The following is a 21,711-nucleotide window of genomic DNA, read 5'->3' as shown; positions in this document are numbered from 1 at the left end:
AAACAAATCAAAATATATTTTATATTTGAGATTCTTCAAAGTAGCCACCCTTTTGATGACAGCTTTTCACAATCTTGGCATTCTCTCAACTAGCTTCACCTGGAATGCTTTTCCAACAGTCTTGAAAGAGTTCCCACATGTGCTGAGCACTTGGTGGCTGCTTTTCCTTCACTCTGTGGTCCGACTCATCCTAAACCATCTCAATTTGATTGAGGTCGGGGGATTGTGGCGGCCTGGTCATCTGATACATCACTTCATCACTCTCTTTCTTGGTTAAATAGCCTTTACACAGCCTAGAGGTGTGTTGCGTCATTGTCCTGTTGAAAAACAAATGATAGTCCCAGATGGGATGGAGTATCGCTGCAGAATGCTGTGGTAGCCATGCTGGTTAAGCGTGCCTTGAATTCTAAATAAATCACAAACAGTGTCACCAACAAAGTCCCCCACACCATAATACCTCCTCCATGCTTTACGATGGGAAAAACACATGCAGAGATAATCTGTTTACCCACAACGCGTCTCACAAAGACACGGCGGTTGGAACCAAAAATCTCCAATTTGGACTCCAGACCAAAGGACAAATTTCCACCTGTCTAATGTCCATTGCTCGTGTTTCTTGGCCCAAGCAAGTCTCTTCTTCTTATTGGTGTCCTTGAGAAAGTGGTTTCTTTGCAGCAATTTTTCCATGAAGGCCTGATTCACACAGTCTCCTCTGAACAGTTGATGTTGAGATGTGTCTGTTACTTGAACTCTGTGAAGCATTTATTTGAGTTGCCATTTCTGAGGCTAGTAACTCTAATGAACTCTGGGTCTTCTATTCCTGTGGTGGTCCTCATGAGAGCCAGTTTCATCATAGCGCTTGATGGTTTTTGCGACTGCACTTGAAAAAACTTTAAAGGTCTAGAAATTTTCCGGATTAAAAATGTATGAAATGTCTTAGATATTTTTGTAGAGGTGGATACGTTTTTCACAAGGGAAAATCATTGGAAATTACAAACTTCAGAAGCCTTTGTAAACTTTGAATACATTTATAAGTTCCTCACCATTTCTATTTCCTTTCCATTTCCTGCATTGCAGGAAAGTTCACCTGCAACAGGGTGATTAAATTAAAATCATGCATCTGTAGGTCACGATGAAACACATATTACTATTAGTTTACAGCTAATCACCTGACCTTCTGTTGTCAAACCAATTCCTATCCCACTACCTGGATATTAACGTTAGTCTATAACAAACTGTAAGAGTTGGACTTATTGTTCATGACAATGTAGACGTGTGATTGATGTGGCCAAATAGGGGAGTTTTTGAAGCACACCTTCAGGCATAGTTTTTCATGACTTTCTTTTTTACAGCTGTCCACGTCTGTAATTTTGAAAGAAACCAGATGTCAACATCACAATTATAAAAACAAACCTTCAATTTCAAGAAACATGTTAAGTATTTGAAGAGTTTATTTCCAAAATGTTATATTCATCAATATTTTACATTTGTGTTTTTTCATCAGCAATGATTGCTTATGGATACCTTCATGTTGTGTGTAAAATATTACTGTTCTCTGATTTTTATTTATACATTTTTGATGTGAATAAAAAAAACTGGGGGGACAAAACAGGATATATCCATTGTTTAGCTGGAATGGAAAGTTTGTATCCTGTATATCTGACTGTGCTATGTGGTTGTCTCACCTAGCTATTTTAAGATAAATGCACTTAACTTTAAGTCACTCTGTATAAAACCATCTGCTAAATGACTAAAATGTCAAATGTAAATGTCTTACAAACAGATCTCATATTACTGTAGTGAATTATTTTTAACTTTTTTTAAAATAAATGTATAATTTGTACTGTTCTTTATTACATAGATATTTGTAACATTTCACTGTGTAAAACCTAGCAGTACTACTTATTTCTCTGAGAGTGAGGCCGGTATGTAGCGTTTTGTGAAAAAACATGATTATTTGTCTCTCTGAAATGAATCCATCAAGTGATAGATTTTAAACAAATACAACTCTGTTATTGTCATGACTTCCGCCGAAGTTGGTTCCTCTCCTTGTTCGGGCGGCGTTCGGCGGTCGACATCACCAGTCTTCTAGCCATCGCCGATCCACCTTTAATTTTGCATTTGTTTTGTCTTGATTTTCCCACACACCTGGTTTACTTTTCCCTCATTACCTGTCATGTATTTAACCCTCTGTTCCCCCCATGTCTGTGTGTGAAATTGCTTATTGTCAATGTTGGCACGCTTCCGGCTGGTTTGAGCCGGGTTGTGTTTTATTTACCCGTGCTTTGTGGCAGCCGGTACTTTGTACTTGGGTTTTGTACTTTGTGACGCGGTTGTGTTCTGTTCATTATGATTGCCTAAGTAAAGTGCTTTGTCCACTCATCTCTGCTCTCCTGCGCCTAACTTCCATGCACCAGCTACACTCACCCCTTGACAGTTATTGAACAACCCCATGTCATGATTTGATATTGAAAACACACATCAATCTCTTTCATAAGTTCTTTAAACAATAAAAGGTCATTTATCAACATTTATGAAAATGAATATACAGTGCTTTGGAATGAAACTCATCAATTGTCGATCATTTTATGTAATGTCAGCCATTTCTAACTACAAATGCCATGCCTCTGATAAATGGATCTAGTTTGAAAAAACATTTAAAATAAAAAGCCTTTCATGGTTCAATCTGTTATTATGTCAAACTTTTACCCACAACCATTCATTTGAGCTGGCTGCCATGGGGTCTTTGAGGCCTTTGGGCTGTTTACTCTCCTTTACTCCTCTGACCTGTGGTAAAAGTAGCTCTTATCTGCTTCCTCATCATAACCTTGGTAACTACCGCCAGTGTCCTCAGGGCAATGAATACCTAAAGTCCTCTGCAGCTTCTCTTCTTGCTGCCGCAGCTCCATGGAGTCCACCAGGTCATAGATGTTGGCCAGAGACCACATGGGCAAGGGGAATCAGGCTTTCACATCCCACCCTTCCCTACCACCAGCATACTGAAGTACTCCTGGTTGATCTTCAGCTGAAGCAAGATGGCGCCGACAGAGATGGTCGCCTCGCTTCAGGTCCTTAGAAAACTATGCAGTTGTTTGTTTTTTTATGTAATACTTCTTACATTGTTAGCCCAGAAGATCTGAAGTGTTATTACATACAGCCGGGAAGAACTATTGGATATAAAAGCGATGTCAACTTACCATCATTACGAACCTGAAGAGGCTGAAGAAATTTGGCTTGACATCTAAAACACTCACAAACTTTTACAGATGCACAATCTAGAGCATCATGTCGGTCTGTATCACCGCCTGGTATGGCAACTGCACTTCCCTCAACCACAAGGCTCTGCAGAGGGTAGAGTGGTCTGCACAATGCTGCACCGAGGGCAAACTACCTGCCCTCCAGGACACCTACAACACCCGACGTCACAGGAAGGCCAAAAAGATCATCAAGGACAACAACTACCCGAGCCACTGCCTGTTCACCCCGCTATCATCCAGAAGGTGATATCAGTATAGGTGCATCAAAGCTGGGACAGAGAGACTGAAAAACAGCTTCTATCTCAAGGCCATCAGAATGTTAAACAGCCATCACTAACATAGAGAGGTTGCTGCCAACATACAGATTCAAATCTCTGGCCACTTAAATAAACTGACTTAATAAAGGTATCACTAGTCACTTAAAATATCGCCACTTTAATAATGTTTACATATCCTACATTACTCATCTCATATGTATATACTGTATTCTACACATTCTACTGCATCTTGACTTTGCCGCAAGCCATCGCTCATCCATATATATATATATATATATATATATATATATATATATATATATATATACAGTGAGGGAAAAAAGTATTTGATCCCCTGCTGATTTTGTACGTTTGCCCACTGACAAAGAAATGATCAGTCTATAATTTTAATAGTAGGTTTATTTGAACAGTGAGAGACAGAATAACAACAAAAAAATCCTGAAAAATGCATGTCAAAAATGTTATAAAATGATTTGCATTTTAATGAGGGAAATAAGTATTTGACCCCTCTGCAAAACATGACTTAGTACTTGGTGGCAAAACCCTTGTTGGCAATCACAGAGGTCAGACGTTTCTTGTAGTTGGCCACCAGGTTTGCACACATCTCAGGAGGGATTTTGTCCCACTCCTCTTTGCAGATCTTCTCCAAGTCATTAAGGTGTCGAGGCTGACGTTTGGCAACTCGAACCTTCAGCTCCCTCCACAGATTATCTATGGGATTAAGGTCTGGAGACTGGCTAGACCACTCCAGGACCTTAATGTGCTTCTTCTTGAGCCACTCCTTTGTTGCCTTGGCCGTGTGTTTTGGGTCATTGTCATGCTGGAATACCCATCCACGACCCATTTTCAATGCCCTGGCTGAGGGAAGTAGGTTCTCACCAAGGATTTGACGGTACATGGCCCCGTCCATCGTCCCTTTGATGCGGTGAAGTTGTCCTGTCCCCTTAGCAGAAAAACACCCCAAAAGCATAATGTTTCCACCTCCATGTTTCCACCTCCAAACACAGCGAGTTGAGTTGATGCCAAAGAGCTCCATTTTGGTCTCATCTGACCACAACACTTTCACCCAGTTGACCTCTGAATCATTCAGATGTTCATTGGCAAACTTCAGACAGGCATGTATATGTGTTTTCTTGAGCAGGGGGACCTTGCGGGCGCTGCAGGATTTCAGTCCTTCACGGCGTAGTGTGTTACCAATTGTTTTCTTGGTGACTATGGTCCCAGCTGCCTTGAGATCATTGACAAGATCCTCCCGTGTAGTTTTGGGCTGATTCCTCACCGTTCTCATGATCATTGCAACTCCACGAGATGAGATCTTGCATGGAGCCTCAGGCCGAGGGAGATTGACAGTTATTTTGTGTTTCTTCCATTTGCGAATTATCGTACCAACTGTTGTCACCTTCTCACCAAGCTGCTTGGCGATGGTCTTGTAGCCCATTCCAGCCTTGTGTAGGTCTACAATTTTGTCCCTGACATCCTTGGAGAGCTCCTTGGTCTTGGCCATGGTGGAGAGTTTGGAATCTGATTGATTGCTTCTGTGGACAGGTGTCTTTTATACAGGTAACAAACTGAGATTAGGAGCACTCCCTTTAAGAGTGTGCTCCTAATCTCAGCTCGTTACCTGTATAAAAGACACCTGGGAGCCAGAAATCTTTCTGATTGAGAGGGGGTCAAATACTTATTTCCCTCATTAAAATGCAAATCAATTTATAACATTTTTGACATGCGTTTTTCTGGATTTTTTTGTTGTTATTCTGTCTCTCACTGTTCAAATAAACCTACCATTAAAATTATAGACTGATCATGTCACGTCCTGACCAGTGAAAGGGGTTATTTGCCATTGTAATTTGGTCAGGGCGTGGCAGGGGGTGTTTGTTTTGTGTGTTTCGGTGTTTTTGGTTTATGTTCTATATTTTCTATTTCTATGTGTATATCTAGTTTTCTATTTCTATGTTGGGTTTTTGGCAATGACCTCCAATTAGAGGCAGCTGGTTGTCATTGTCTCTAATTGGAGGCCATATTTAGTTGGGTTTGTTTTCACTTGTGTTTTGTGGGTGGTTGTTTTCTGTATAGCCTGGGAGCCTTATGGAACTGTTATCGTTGTTTGTTTATTTTGTTTAAGTGTTTTCTTTAAATAAATGAAGAAGATGAGCACTTTACCCGCTGCCCCTTGGTCCAATCCTTACGGCGCCCTTGACAGAACCACCCACCATAGAGGACCAAGCAGCGGGAGAAGGAGCAGCAAGAATGGACATGGGAGCAAATATTGGACTGCAAGGGATCCTGGACATGGGAGGAGATCCAGAAGGGATTGAATCGCCGTCCATGGGAAGACGTGGAGGCAGCAAGGGCAGAACGACGTTTCTGGGAGAGGGAATTAAGGGAGCTACATGAGGCCGAGAGGCATCCCCCCCATTTTTTTGGGGGGGGGGGGCACACAGGGAGTTTTGCAGAGCCAGGATGGAGACCTGAGCCAACTCCCCGTGTTTATTATGGGGAGCGACGGATCAAGCAAGCACCTTGTTATGCGGAGATACGCACTGTGTCGCCCATACGCACGCACAGTCCGGTGCGGTCAATAAGGGCTCCGCAGCGTTGCCGGGCGAGAGTTGGCCGGCAGCCAGGGAGAAGTGTGCCGGCGCAGTGCATCTGGCCACCAGTGCATCTCCTCAGTCCAGTTTACCCTGTTCATGCTCCCTGCACTAGCCCTGAGGTGCGTGTTACTAGTCTGGCGCCTCCAAAGCCAGCCCCACGCACCAGGCCTCTAGGGCGCCTGCCCAGTCCAGTACGTCCTGTTCCTGCTCCCCGCACTAGCCCAGTGGTGCGTGTTACTAGTCTGGCGCCTCCGAAGCGAGAAATTATGCAATTTTCGGGTTCCATTTTTGGCTCGTGAGGGTTACTTTCAGAACTACTGGCTAATAAGTATAAAAAAGTCATGGATAATCTCTAGAATACTATAATGACACTATAGTCCCGAAGAGAAAATGATATAGGATCAATGTAGGATCTATCTAAGGGAGATGGAGTCAGTAGACACAGACACACACATAGTAGTACCAAGTTGGTAGTGGTGCAGGGTGAGGGTAGTATCAGGCCCTGAGCTCAGGATGATTGCCATAGTAACTTTTCTTAGGGCAAGGTCACAGAAATGAAGCTCGTTCTCCTCCCTCTGCTGGACATACTGAGGTGTGCTGGCACTGGGCGTGGCTATCACCTGTATCACAAATGGATGAACACATCTATCACAAACACACAGATTATTTGATATGCTTAAAAGAGACTTATAAAAGCACATACCATAATTCTTTTCTTCCCCTTCAAATGCTCTACAAAGTCCATCAGTGCTTTCTTATCATTCTCATTCACTTCTCTGTGGTTTTTCTTCCCTCTCCCTTTCTTCCTATCTTTCTTCCCCTTGCCTTTTTTGGGGATTTGTTTTTCTCCAAGGTTTCTTCTCCCCCGCCAACGTTCTCTGGTTTATTATCTCTAGAGTTGGCTACAGTCTTTTTTTCTCTTATCTCTACAGTAGAAGGATACGTGTTTATTTCTGTAAAAACATTTCCATTCTTCTTTTGGTTGTCCTTTCCCACAGCTTTGGAGTTTTCCTTCCCTGCGATGAATACTTGTGTTCCTTTTGAATCAGTGGTCGTCTTTCGAATGATGAACCTGGAGCGACCGCTGAGAATGTCCTGAATTTTGCTCTTCAGTGCCGCCTTCCCTTTGCATTGTACACTCCTTTGGGACACTTGGTGTAGGACGGAACAGGTCTTATTCAGCACATTGCACCATGCAAATTAAGACTCCATGATAACATGGAGGATAGAAATCAGCCGAAAAGAGGAAGATGTCAGAATCTTGTGAAATGAGAGTAAGCACGCATTCTCTCAGTAACAGGAATATAGCACTTTAACTATTTGCACAACGTAACAACACTGTACTGTATATAGCCATAACATGACATTTGAAATGTCTCTATTCCTTTGGAACTTTTGTGAGGGTAATGTTTGTGGTTCATTTTTACTGTTTATTTCACTTTTGTTAATTATCTATTTCACTTGCTTTGGCAATGTCATAGTCCGTGTATGTAGGTGGCAGGGAAGTTAGGCGCAGGAGAAAACAGAGTGGTTAAAAATTTAGTATTTATTTCCAAAACCAACTTAGAAAAATAATCCGGGTAAAACAATAACCCGTCGCACACCGATACAGAAACAACACGTACATAACAAACAAACAATCACTGACAGAGAAATGAGGGGAAGCAGAGGGTTAAATACACAACATATAATTACTGGGATATGAAACAGGTGTGTAAAGAGACCAGACAAAACCAATGGAAAATGAAAAACTGATCAATGGTGGCTAGAAGGCCGGTGACGTCGAACCCTGAATACCACCCGAACAAGGGCATCAACTTCGGTAGAAGTCGTGACAGGCAATGTCAACATATGTTTTCCATGCCACCAAAGCCCTTTGAATTGAATTCAATTGATATAGTGACAGACAGACAATAATATAGGAGTTAAAGAATACTAAGTTTGCATGAAAACACTTGTGCCCCTGGTACTGACGGAGAAAAGAAAAATATAAGAATATGTTTCGCATAATTTTTTCATGAAGAAGTTTACAAAAAGTAGCTTACAAAAACTCCTGCTGGATTCCTGTGATTCTTTGTGAAGGAATTGTGCAGGTGTCTCTTGCAGGAGTATGACTTGTCTTACAGAAATGTTGAAAATCCTGCACAACCAAGTACATTCCTGCAGCAATCCCGCAGGACCAAAACCTGCATAATATGGCAATTCCTGCAGGACCAAGTACGTTCTTGCAGGAATCATGCAGGACCAAAAGCAGGTTTTTGATATTTGTGCACAATATAACAATTCTTGCAGGACAAAGAACATACCTGCAGGAATCCTGCAGGGCCAAAACTTGCAGGATGCTGATATTCTTGCTGGATATAGCAATTTCAACTTAACTACAGGATTTTAGATACTGAGAAAATATAATTTTGAAATAAAGTGCAATGTCAGACATTTAAACTCAGAGGATATGAGAAATGTAAGAAATGACAATCAAATTTCAATCAATGAAGTTTATTTATAAAGCCAATTTGACATCTTGTGTCACAAAGTGCAATATAGAAACCCAGCCTAAAACCCCAAACAGCAAGCAATGCAGATGTAGAAGCACGGTGGCTAGGAAAAACTCCCTAGAAAGGCAGGAACCTAGGAAGAAACCTAGAGAGGAACCAGGCTCTGAGGGGTGGCCAGTCCTCTTCTGGTTGTGGTGGAGATAGTACAAGGCCATTAAGGCCAGATGGTTCTTAAAGATGTTCAAACGTTCATAGATGACCAGTAGGGTCATTCAGAGGTCAAGACAGCAGGTGCGGTAGAGTGAGAGAGAGAGTCAAAAACGGGACAAGGTAGCACTTCCGGTGAACAGGTCAGGGTTCCATAGACAGAACAGTTGAAACTGGAGCAGCAGCATGACCTGGTGGACTGGGGACAGCTAGGAGTCATCAAGTCAGGTAGTCCTGAAGCATGGTCCTAGGGCTCAGATCCTCCGGGAGGGGAGGAAGAGTGGGAGAGAGAGAGAATTAGAGGGAGCATACTTAAATTCACAAAGGACACCAGATAAGACAGGAGAATTACACCAGATATAACAGACTGACGCTAGCCCCCCGGCACATAGAAAATTGCATCATAGATACTCGATAATGTCTACATGCAATAAATATAGTTATAGTATATGCTACTTTTATTTGATAGATACCAACACAATTGATAATGGTTTCAGTAGGCCCAGAGTTCAGTCAATGTACTTATTTGAATTTATTAGGGATCCCCGTTAGCTGCTTCCAAAGCAGCAGTTAGTCTTCCTGGGGTCCAAAACATTAAGGCACTTACATTACACATAAAAACAAATTACATTGTTACATCACCACGTATTTACAATACAAAATGTATAATACCGCCATACAACAATATTACAATGTATGCGTGTGTAGAGTGAGTGTGCTAACGTTTGTGTGTATGCCTGTATTTGTACCCCTGTCTGTCCGTCCATTCACAGTCCCCGCTGATCCGTAAGGTATCCGATTTATCTGATTTTACTGCTTGCATCAGTTATCTGCAGTGGAATAGAGTTCCATGTTGTCATGGCTCTATGTAGTACTGTGTCCTCCTCCCATAGTCTGTTCTGGACTTGGATTGTGAAGAGACCACATGTCTTGTGGGGTATGCATGGGTGTCCGAGCTGTGTGTTAGTAGTTTAAACAGACAGCTCGGTGCATTCAGCTTGTCAACACTTCTTAGCTAAACAAGTAGTGATGAAGTCAATCTCTCCTCCACTTTGAGCCATGAGAGATTGACATGAATATCATTAATGTTAGCTTATCTTGTACATTTAAGGGGCAGCCGTGATGCCATGTTCTGACCCAATTGTAATTTTCCGAGGTCACTCTTTTTGGCACCTGACCACACGACTGACCAGTAGTCCAACTGTGACAAAACTAGGAAGGACCTGCCTTGTTGATAGTGTTGTTAAGAAGGCAGACCAGTGCTTTAAAACCTGTTGGGGCTAGGGGGCAGTATTGAGAAATTTGAAAAAAATATGTGCCCATTTTTAACTGCCACCTACACCAACTCAGAAGCTAGGATATGCATATTATTGAATTTTCTAAAACTGTTTGAATGGTGTCTGTAAATATAACAAAACTCATATGGCAGGCAAAAACCTGAGAAAACCTGAGAGAAAAAAATAATTTTGTGGCTGTACTATTCTTTTTGAGTCATTGTTTAATAGATACCACAGTGAGAAAGGATTCATTTCGCAACTCCTACGGCTTCCACTAGATGTCAGCGATCTTTATAAAGTTGTTTGAAGCGTCTATGATGAACAGAGATCGAATTAGAATGCAGGGAAGTTGACGTCCCTGGGATGTCGTCACTTCCATTATTGCCTGCACCTGCGCAATCATGAGACGCGAGACATTTTTCAAAAACGTTTTTCTAGACACAGGAGAGGTCGGGTTGAAACATTACTGATGTTTCACGTTAAAAATGGCTCTAAAGATTGATGCTAAACAACGTTTGACATGTTTGAACGAACGTAAATAGATTATTATTTTTTTACTTTTAACTTTTCGCCGTGACTTCACACCCCCCCGCGCTACTTTTTAGTAGCCACCGAAGCGCTAACAACATGGAACAACTTGGAGTTATTTGGACATCAATTATGAACTTTGTCAAAAGAAACCACATTTGTTGTGGTCCTGGGATTCCTGGAAGTGCCAATGGATGAAGATAATCAAAGGTAATGGATTATTGACAATAGTATTATTGATATTACATGGTTACAAGATGATGCTAACCTATATAGCCTAGCCTATTGTTCTTAGCACAGCACCCGGTTTATTGCAACTTGTGATTTCCCAGTATAGTTATTTTGAAATCTGGCAATACAGTAGCATTTACGAAATGTTAAACTATAATTATTTGAATGACAATATTATAATTTACCAATGTTTTCGAATAGTAATTTTGTAAATTGTAACGTTGTTCACTGGAAGCATTTCAGAGAAGAAGAAAAATCTGAATTTCACCGCTACTGTAAAATGCTGTTTTTGGATATAAATATGAACTTGATGGAACAAAAAATGCATGTATTGTATAACATAATGTCCTAGGAGTGTCATCTGATGGAGATTGTCAAAGGTTAGTGCATAATTTTAGCTGGTTTCTGCTTTTGGTGACGCCTGACCTTGAATTGAAAATGGATGTTTGTACTTTTGTGGCTATGTACTGTCCTAACATAATCTAACTTTATGCTTTTGCCGTAAAGCCTCTTTGAAAATCGAACAATGTGGTTAGATTAAGGAGATGTTTATCTTTTAAATGGTGTAAAATAGTTGATTGTTTGAGAAATTGAAATTATTAGATTTTTGATGTTTTGAATTTCCAGCCTTGCTAGCAATCCCGTCTCGGGGTTCATTGCTACCCCGTAGCCCCAACACACTCTTCTTTTTTCACATTTGTTGGCAAGTTTGCAGCTCCTTAGCATTTCTTCAATAAACCTTTTGCTAGCTTGGTTTGATTATATGCTGAATGTAATAGTGGCTAGTCTCGGGAGGTGTTGGTAGAGAGTGAACATTTCCACTATTTGTCCTGGTACACCTTGAGTGCAGTGAAGGCTACTGAAGGGAAGACGGCTCATAGTAATGGCTGGAATGGAGTCAATGGAGTGCAACCAACCACATGGAAACCACCACGTCTTTGATGTGTTTGATAACCATTCCATTGACACCATTCTAACCATTATTATGAGCTGTCCTCCCCTCTGCTTGAGTGTCATGGGAAGAGTTTACCAAGTCTCCCATTACTAGTTCCAAAGATGAATGCACTTTGAGCCCACAAAGGTCCCCAGTTTAGGACAGGTGTGGGTGCATGCAACAGCATGTGGACATTGTAGCTGACATGACATTTCCCATACAATTGTTCAAACTTAATAAATTCTCGAAAGAACATCTCAGTCATGTCAATGTAATGAGAAGTAACAGTGTCTATAGTTGACTTCTGAAAAACTCAAAAGGGGATAAAAGCAAGTGGCGAGGTGTCACGCCCGTCTAAAGGAGTAGACCAAGGCGCAGCGTGCTTAGAGTTCCACATGTTTAATAAATATGAAACTCACCAAACAATACAAATGAAAACGAAGCGTGACGTTCTGGGCTGCTCACAGGCAGCTACACAAACACAAGATCCCACAAAGCACAGGTGGGAAAAGGCTGCCTAAGTATGATTCCTAATCAGAGACAACGATAGACGGCTGCCTCTGATTAGGAACCCTACTCGGCCCAAAACAAAGAAATACAAAAATATAGAAAAAGGAACATAGAACGCCCACCCCAGTCACACCCTGGCCTAACCAAAATAGAGAACAAAACCCTCTCTATGGCCAGGGCGTGACACGAGGGGAACTGTGTAAGTACTGCCTGGGTAAAATCCCATTTAAACAGGGGAAGCTATAGAACAGCAGGATGTGTCAGAACTCTGTTGCTTTCTAATATCTGAGTAAATGAATTGAGCATGCTGGTCACAGTTACAGGTGGTATTATGGCAAGTAGTCTTTTGTTAATGCGCTCTATTTCTCTTCCAGTGTACCAGGACTCAGGGTGATATTTGGACTCAAACCACAGTGTAGTCATTTGCCGATATATACCATGTAAGATACCGTGCGTGTAATCAAAAGCAAGAACACTAAAGGAGATGGTCCCTTAACACCATGTATGATGTTCCCTGCCTCTTTCTGCACTGTTTAGTGTCTGTGCGTGGTTCTGGCTCACTCTCAAGCGGGTACACTCTAGTGAACACATTTCCCTTTTCTACCACTTCTCCTTTGCGATAGCACCAGTTGCACCCATGTTCACCATTGAATTATTTGATATTCTGTACATTGAAACAAGCAGCGGTATCACAAATACATAGTAAACTGATTAACTGATTTAAAAACTGATTAACTCATTAACTGTAACTTGTAGGGGCCAGATGTGAAAGGGAGAGGACTTGAATATTGGTCATTCCATGAGAGTGAAAGGTTAATTAATGAACAAATCAGTGTTGTAAAGGGCCTCTATTGACTTGTATAGTGCACCATCATAAATGTAATCTACACTGTGTATCTGGGCTGGACCTAGAATACTTATATTCTAATGCTTTTCAGAATTTGTGGTATGATAACTTTTCCTCTAGTTGATTTTTGACTGACAATTTCATTAACACTGATCCACTCTTCACAAGAGATGGCATATGCCCAGGGAGGCAACCACATGATGTGCAGTGATTGGGCATGCCACAACACCTGAGCTTTGTATTGTTGTCACAATGAGGCTATTTGCATGCTTTGGACCATTGTGTTGTGCTTTTTTTTTATTTGAGCATAAAGAGAAAGAGAATTTCAATATTTAATACAAGTAAAAACGAAGTTGTCTTCGGTGTTCTTTTGTAACATGTTTAATAGTATATAATTACATAGGCTAATCATTACCCATGTGACTGAGTTGACAGCCTATTGGTAATACAACTTAATGGCCTTAATTCCTAGCCACCGTGCTTCTACACCTGCATTGCTTGCTGTTTGGGGTTTTAGGCTGGGTTTCTGTACAGCACTTTGTGACATCAGGTAATGTAAGAAGGGCTTTATAAATACATTTGATTGATTGATAACGATGTTTAACAACAATCAAGTTTGCTACTGTTCCAAGACTACCCCTTTCATTGATTTAGATGTATTACAGTAAGTACTTTTCTGGTAAGTATGACCTAATTGTTACTTGTTATTTCCTTTGTCACTATTCCTCATGACACACACACACACACACACACACACACACACACACACACACACACACACACACACACACACAGAGTTTATTCTGTTATATCCTATGAACTCTGGCCCTCATCTCTCTCCTCTCCTCCCCAGTTATGACCGAGCCTGTGAACAACAGTGAGACTGACTAACACAGGTGGCAGCACTGGACACACATGCAGGTGAAGGTAACACAACACACCGTTTCAGCTGTTATACTGTGTGATGGAAATTTTCTGTTCGAGTATATCAGATCAATGCTGCTTTTTTAATAACCAACTCTGTTGGGTTTATGTGAGTGACTGATTGATTGTACATGGGAGGAATCCAGAACATTGCTCTGGGATCCAAAAGAAGTATCTCAGTTTCAAGGTCCCAGCTTTGAGAGAAGAAGCCATGTCAGTCACATGCAGAAACCAACGTTAATAATGAATCATGTAAATCATGTTTATATGACTTGTTTGTGTAGCAGTATATAAGGACTGATAGGGAACACCCTTTTAAGAGTTTTCATCAATCTTGGATTGAGTTTGTGAACCTCTCCGGCCGTAATAATAAAGATTGATTCATTTGCATTGAGTTTGAGTCCTTAGTGGTGAATTTCTATAACAACTGCTTAAACGAAGCCAAACATTCACACACACAGAGTTTCTGCCGTTACATCCTATGAACTCTGCCCCTCCTATCTCTCTCCTCTCCAGTTAAGACCGAGCCTATGAACAACAGTGAGACTGACTAACACAGGATGCAGCACTGGACAGCCATGCAGGTGATTCTCCTAGGAATCATATTTTGTACAGCGCTGGAGCTGAAATGGACAATCAAAATCATCCTTTGTTGCTCCATTGAATAATACAATTGCAATGGAATCTGATATATTGTTCTTTCTGTCCATTCTTTTGAAAACGTGTATTGTCCTACAGTAACTTCTCTATGAAGGATAAGGAAGGGACTTACCTACAGGATATCCCACAGGGTTTTGGGCCATTTTGCTGTAGGACAATTCCTTTAGGAGTCCTATAGGTAGTCCTTCAGGAAGAAATCCTGCAGGATTTATTTGAGGTCTATCTGCAGGATTCATGCATGATTTTTCTCCTGCTGGACCCTGCAGGAATCCTGCAGAAATTGTCCCACGGGGAAGTGGCCCCCAAAATTCTTTGCGATATTCGTATTCCTGCAGGATTCCTGTATGACTTATTTGTAAGAGATTTAACAAGTGACATCAGTAAGGGATCATAGCTTTCACCTGAATTCACCTGGTCAGTCTATGTCATGGAAAGAGCAGGTGTCCTTAATGTTTTTTATATGCTCAGTTTATATATTTACAATGCAATAAAACTAAGTATATGGAGAGAAACTGCAGGATTCTACATTTTGGCATATTAAATTCATTTGTATTTCATGTCTCCCATTCAAATTGTAAATGTCCAGTCTTGCAGACTCACATGGGCAAATGACTGGCCCAGTTTGGAGGGCTTGGCCTACTTAAAGGTGTCCAACACTACCATCTGCTGTAGACATTAACATCTTACGCCAAACATCCACAGACGTCAGAAATACAAACATCCATATTTTGTTCATGCTACATTATGTTTCCAATATGATTAAAAAAAGATAAACCCACAATTCAACATTTTATTCTTGAGCATCACTTTGACAAATAAGTATGGAGTAAATCCTTCTATTGATCATTGAAGATACCTCATTTACACAAGTATTCAGACCCTTTGCTAGAAGACTCGAAATTGAGCTCAACTGCATCCTGTTTTCATTGATCGTCCTTGAGATGTTTCTACAACTTGATTGTAGTCCACCTGTGGTAAATTCAATTGATTAGACATGATTTGGAAAGGCACACACCAACCCTGTCTCGGAGGTCTATATAAGGTCCCACAGTTGATAGTGCATGTCAGAGCAAAAAACAAGCCATGAGGTCTAAGCAATTGTCCGTAGACCTCCGAGACAGGGTTGTGTCGAGGCACAGATCTGGGCAAGGGTACCAAAACAGTTCTACAGCATTGAAGGTCTCCAAGAACACAGTGGCCTCCATCATTCTTAAATGGAAGAAGTTTAAACCACCAAGACTTCCTAGAGCTGGCTGCCCGGCCGAACTGAGCAATCAGGGGAGAAGGGCCTTGGTCAGGGAGATTACCAAGAACCTGATGGTCACTCTGACAGAGCTCTAGAGTTCCTCTGTGGAGATGAGAGAACCTTCCAGAAGGACAATCGACTCTGCAGCACTCAGGCTTTTATGGTAGAGTGGCCAAACGAAAGCCACTCCTTAGTAAAAAGACACATGACAGTCCGCTTGCAGTTTTCCAAAAGGCACCTAAAGACTCTCAGACCATGAGAAACAAGATTATTTGGTCTGATGTAACCAAGATTGAACTGTTTGGCCTGAATGCCAAGCGTCTCGTCTGGAGGATACCTGGCACCATCCCTACGGTGAAGCATGGTGGTGGCAGCCTCATGCTGTGGGGATGTTTTTCAGTGGCAGGGACTGGGAGACTAGTCAGGATCGAGGCAAAGATGAACGGAGCAAAGTACAGAGAGATCCTTGATGAAAACCTTCTCCAGAGCGCTCAGGACCTCAGACTGGAGTGAAGCATCACCTTCCAACAGGACAATGACCCTAAGTGTAACCGATGTGAAATGGCTAGCTAGTTAGCGGTGGTGCGCGCTAATAGTGTTTCAATCGGTGACGTCACTTGCTCTGAGACTTGAAGTAGGGTTTCCCCTTGCGTTGCAAGGGCCGTGGCTCTTGTGGCGCGATGGGTAATGATGCTTCGGTGGGTGTCAGTTGTTGATGTGTGCAAGGGTCCCTGGTTCGAGCCCGGGTTGGGGCGAAGAGAGGGACGGAACCTACACTGTTACATTGATGCTGTTGACCCAGATCATTGGTTGCTGCGGAAAAGGAGGAGGTCAAAGGGGGGGTGAGTGTAACCGATGTGAAATGGCTAGCTAGTTAGCGGTGGTGCGCGCTAATAGTGTTTCAATCGGTGACGTCACTCGCTCTGAGACTTGAAGTAGGGTTTCCCCTTGCGTTGCAAGGGCCGTGGCTCTTGTGGCGCGATGGGTAACGTTGCTTCGGTGGGTGTCAGTTGTTGATGTGTGCAAGGGTCCCTGGTTCGAGCCCGGGTTGGGGCGAACAGAGGGACGGAACCTACACTGTTACATAAGCACACAGCCAAGACAATGCAGGAGTGGCTTCGGGACAAGTTTCTTAATGTCCTTGAGTGATCCAGCCAGAGCCCGGATTTTAACCCGATCAAACATCTCTGGAGAGACCTGAAAATAGCTGTGCAGCAGCACTCCCCATCCAACCTGACAGAGCTTGAGAGGATCTGCAGAGAAGAATGGGAAATACTGGCCAAATACAGGTGTACCAAGCATGCAACGTCACACCCAAGAATACTCGAGGCTGTAATTGCTGCCAAAGGTGCTTCAACAAAGTATTGAGTAAAGGGTCTGAATACTTATGCAAATATGACATTTTTGAAGGGATCTTTTCAGGCTGTAATTGTTGTGCATGCTGAGGAACTTGAAGCTTTTGACCCTCTGCACTACGAACCCATCTATGTGCATGGGGGTGTGCTCTCTCTGCTGTCTCCTGTAGTTCATGATCGTTTTGTTGATGTTGAGGGAATAATGGGTGAACAGGCAGTACAGGAGGGTGCTGAGCATGCACCCCTGTGGGGCCCCCGTGTTGAGGATCAGTGTGGTTACCTACCTTCCCCATTTGTCTTCTTCAGGACTTTCTAGTCTTCACCAAGTTTCACCATGTTGGCTACTGAATTAACCTACTCTGAATGAGATTGTTTCTCCCTGTCTCCCCAGGCTATGACTAACTTCCTGGTCTGGTCCCACCTCAACACAGACACTAATGACAGGATGAAAATGATGGAGAACCAAAAAGTCATAGCCCAGGACATAGTTCTCTACCACGTCAAGTGCCGTGATAACAAAATACAGAAAATCCTGGTGAAGACTTGCTCAAAGATATTGTACACACCAAAGGTCTAACCCCCTATGCACTATAAGTATTGTTTTAATGTTTGACACTCATTGTTGTTTCATGTATGTTAGAAAACCAGGCAGTATTTCGACAGAGAGCCCTGTGACTGTGAAGAGGATGAGTTTCTGCAGATTCTGGTATTACTATGTTATATTTGTAGAATAACAGTTTGGTCATCATCTGGTTCCAGATTAACTGGAACAGTAGGCCTGCATTTGAAACCTCTACATTCATATGGCCGTATGTTGAGTTTGCTGTTAATAATGCCATAATAATCATGCATTATAACACAGAAAAAAGAACTACCTGGCCCCAAGAAGTTTGAGATCTACGAGTTCGGGTTCTCTGACTTTGACTGTACAGAGCTGGAGCTGGTGATGTGTGGGATCCAGATGTACTATGAGGTTGGAGTGGTCAAGAAGTTCCAGGTTCCACAGGAGGTAACGTTACTGTACAATCATGATCTCTACTGCAACATCTTTCAACGCTGGGGAAGTGTCAATTTGAGCAACTACTCTGAATATACTGTATATATGAACATGTATGTATGCTGTTTGTCATTAGTTAATTTATTGCTCTCCCATAATATCTGTTTATGTTCTAATGCTCTACTTCCAAATCCCATGAAAACCATCAGGCATCTTTATTTATTTCAACAGGTTCTGGTGCGCTTCCTGTTCTCTATCAGCAAAGGCTACAGGAAAATCACCTATCACAACTGGCGCCACGGTTTCAATGTTGGGCAGACTATGTTCACACTGTTGATGGTAGGAGTGCTTAAGCCTCAGTAGTAATGTACTTTATTTTGTCTCACAGAAAATAAAAGGCATATTTTCTTACAGATATCCTAATTTGACCAGTTTGGATTTTTTGGGGTGGGGATTGATACGCTTTTTGTTAGGATAAATCAAGTCTGACATTTTAAAGTGGGTATTACGAACTTTAGAAGCCTTTTAAAACCTAAAATATACTACAATTGGCATTTTCTGCTCTGCAGGAATATTCTCTGCAACAACAGAGTGATCAAATTAAGATATTATATCTGTATTTGCCCAAAAACATAACTGAAAGACATAATTGAAAGACATCTCTAATTCTTAATGTAAAACTGCTGTGTTTTGTTGTGTTAGACAGGGAACCTGAAAAGGTACTACACAGATCTGGAGGTGATGGCCATGATCACCTCTGCTTTTCTCCATGATATCGACCACAGGGGGACAAACAACCTCTACCAGGTGAAGTGAGTACTCCTGGGAATCTCTGCTCTCTGAGAGTTGGTACAACCAGCCCTTCATATATTTCTAGGTCTCTTCTTTTACTATCTCTCTCATCGCAACTGTAAATGTAGAGAAGCACTTGGATTAGCTTTGTGTGATGAATGGCTTATGATGAGCTCCCTGTACAGTGAGTGGTCTGGTCCCTCCTCATCGACAGATCTGGTAACCCGCTAGCCAAGCTTCACGGCTCGTCTGTCCTGGAGAGGCATCATCTAGAATTGAACAAGTTCCTTCTGGCAGATGAGGTACGTAAGGCTTTTGTTTCTCAACTACTTCAGTAGCACCTTTGATGTCAATTATTTATTAATAACCTCTAGGGGCTAGGGGGCAGTATATTCACGGCCGGATGAAAAACGTACCCAATTTAAACAGGTTACTACTCTGGCCCAGAAAATGTAATATGCATATTATTAGTAGATTTGAATGGAAAACACTCTGACGTTTCTAAAACTGTTTGAATGGTGTCTGTGAGTATAACAGAACTCATATGGCAGGCAAAAAACCTGCGAAAAATTGAATCAGGAAGTGGGAGAAATTAGAAATGTAGTTTTTGTTTTGAATCCCTTGAAAAACTACAGTGACATAGGATTTACGTTGCACCTCCTAACTCTTCCATTGGCTGTCAACAATCTTTAGGAACTGGTTTCAACCGTCAGCTGTTACCAGGCAGATCATTTTGGCTCAGTCAATCATTGGCCAGTCTGAGGAGAGGTGTCTTATGATGCGTGTGCACGTGACTTCATAATTTTTACATTTTTCTTCTGGGATGAATAGCTATTGCCCGGTTGTAAAATTATCGCAATTTAACGTAAAAAAATACCCTAAAGGATTGATTGTAAACATCGTTTGACGTGTTTCTACAAACGGTAATGGAACTTTGAACATTTCGTCTATGGATTTGCGTCCACGCCACATGGCATTGTAAAGCGTTCTGGATGGGTCAACAAAACGGACGTATTTGGACATAAATGATGGACTTTGCAGAACAAATGAACATTTCTTGTGGAAGTGGGTGCCCATCCGAGTGCATTCCGCCGAAGATCAGCAAAGGTAAGTAAATATTTCGAACATATTGTTAGAGATTTGTTGACGCCATGGTTGTAGGCTAACTGTATAGCTTAGCATTGAAGGCTAAGTTCTGTACTCAGAATATTGAACAATGTGCTTTTTCCGTAACGTTATTTTAAACGTTACGGAAAAAAAGGTAAGGGCGTGGATCAGAAAACCTGTCAGTATCAGGTGTGACCACCATTTGCGTCATGCAGCGTAACACATGTCCTTTGCATAGACATTATCAGGCTGTTGATTGTGGCTTGTGAAATGTTGTTTTGCTCCTCTTCAATGACTGTGCGAAGTTGCTGGGTATGTGTGGCACCTGGAACACACTGTTGTACACGTCATTGCAAAGCATCCCAAACGTGCTCAATGGGTGATATATCTGGTGAGTATGCAGGCCATGGAAGAACTGACATTTTAGGCTTCCAGGAATTGTAAAATGTTACCTTTATTTAACCAGTCAGTTAAAGAACACATTCTTATTTACAATGACGGCCTACCCCGGCCAAATCTGGACGACGCTGGGCCAATTGTGCACCACCCTATGGGACTCACAATCACGGCCGGATGTAATACAGCCTGGAATCGAACCAGGGACTGTAGTGACTTCTCTTGCATTGAGATTGTAAGGTTCTGCTTTTCTTTTCTTAGTCAACCTTGTGTTCTTTTTCTTTGTGTTCTTGAACGTAGCCCTGTTTCTTTGTGTACTGGAACGTAGCCCTGTCTTTCATTTTTGTTCATTGATTTCACCTGTGTTCGTTTCTCACCTGGTCTCATCAGCTCCCTATTTAGTTCAGTTCTTTCTGTTTGTATGGTTGTGAGGTATTGTTTGTTTTTGACTGCCAGCCTGTGTTTGACCATTGCCAGCCTGTGTTTGACCATTGCCAGCCTGTGTTTGACCATTGCCAGCCTGTGTTTGACCATTGCCAGCCTGTGTTTGACCATTGCCTGCGACCACGATTCCTGCCTTCTGTGAAGGTTTATTCCATGTGTAACTCTGTATTGTTGTACGTGTCGAACTGCTTTGCTTTATCTTGGCCAGGTCGCAGTTGCAAATGAGAACTTGTTCTCATATAGCCTACCTGGTTAAATTAAGATGAGAGAATTTTTTAAAAAGTAATAAACATCTGCCATGCTCTGCGTGTGAATATACACCTTTTTCTCCCTGAGTATTCATTACAGAATACCTCACCCAGAAACGGAATGGGTTCAGCGGAGCTACAGCGGTGCCTAACCCAGCAAGAGGAGCTTATGGAGGAAATTTGCCATCTTCTCTGCCAGCCTATCCCTATGCCTCCAATGCCAGGTATCGTAACCCATAGCCCTCCTTTGTTCATACCCATGCCAGGAAAATGCCAGGGATTTCTGATGCAATGCAGCAAATACATTGAGCACAACCCCACCAACAAGAGCAGGGTGGATTTTGTTGTCTCTACTCACAGGCAAAGCCCTGGATTGGGCTACCG

At 42.0% G+C, this 21,711-nt stretch overlaps 1 long non-coding RNA gene across 1 annotated transcript; it reads right to left on the bottom strand.

Annotated features, from left to right (window-relative positions):
* Positions 1 to 6,705: 6,705 nt before the first annotated feature.
* LOC115148252 (uncharacterized) lies at positions 6,706 to 7,359 on the bottom strand. The gene is made up of 2 exons (XR_003866615.1): positions 6,833 to 7,359; positions 6,706 to 6,749 (listed from the first exon to the last, which is right to left on the bottom strand). It is a non-coding gene; the product is annotated as an uncharacterized LOC115148252 (long non-coding RNA).
* Between the last annotated feature and the right edge of the window lie 14,352 nt (positions 7,360 to 21,711).

Source organism: Salmo trutta, chromosome 15, assembly GCF_901001165.1.
Source record: "Salmo trutta chromosome 15, fSalTru1.1, whole genome shotgun sequence".
Taxonomy (NCBI): domain Eukaryota; kingdom Metazoa; phylum Chordata; class Actinopteri; order Salmoniformes; family Salmonidae; genus Salmo; species Salmo trutta.
Note: the sequence above shows the minus strand (reverse complement) of the source record. Positions and strands in the feature narration are given on the sequence as shown.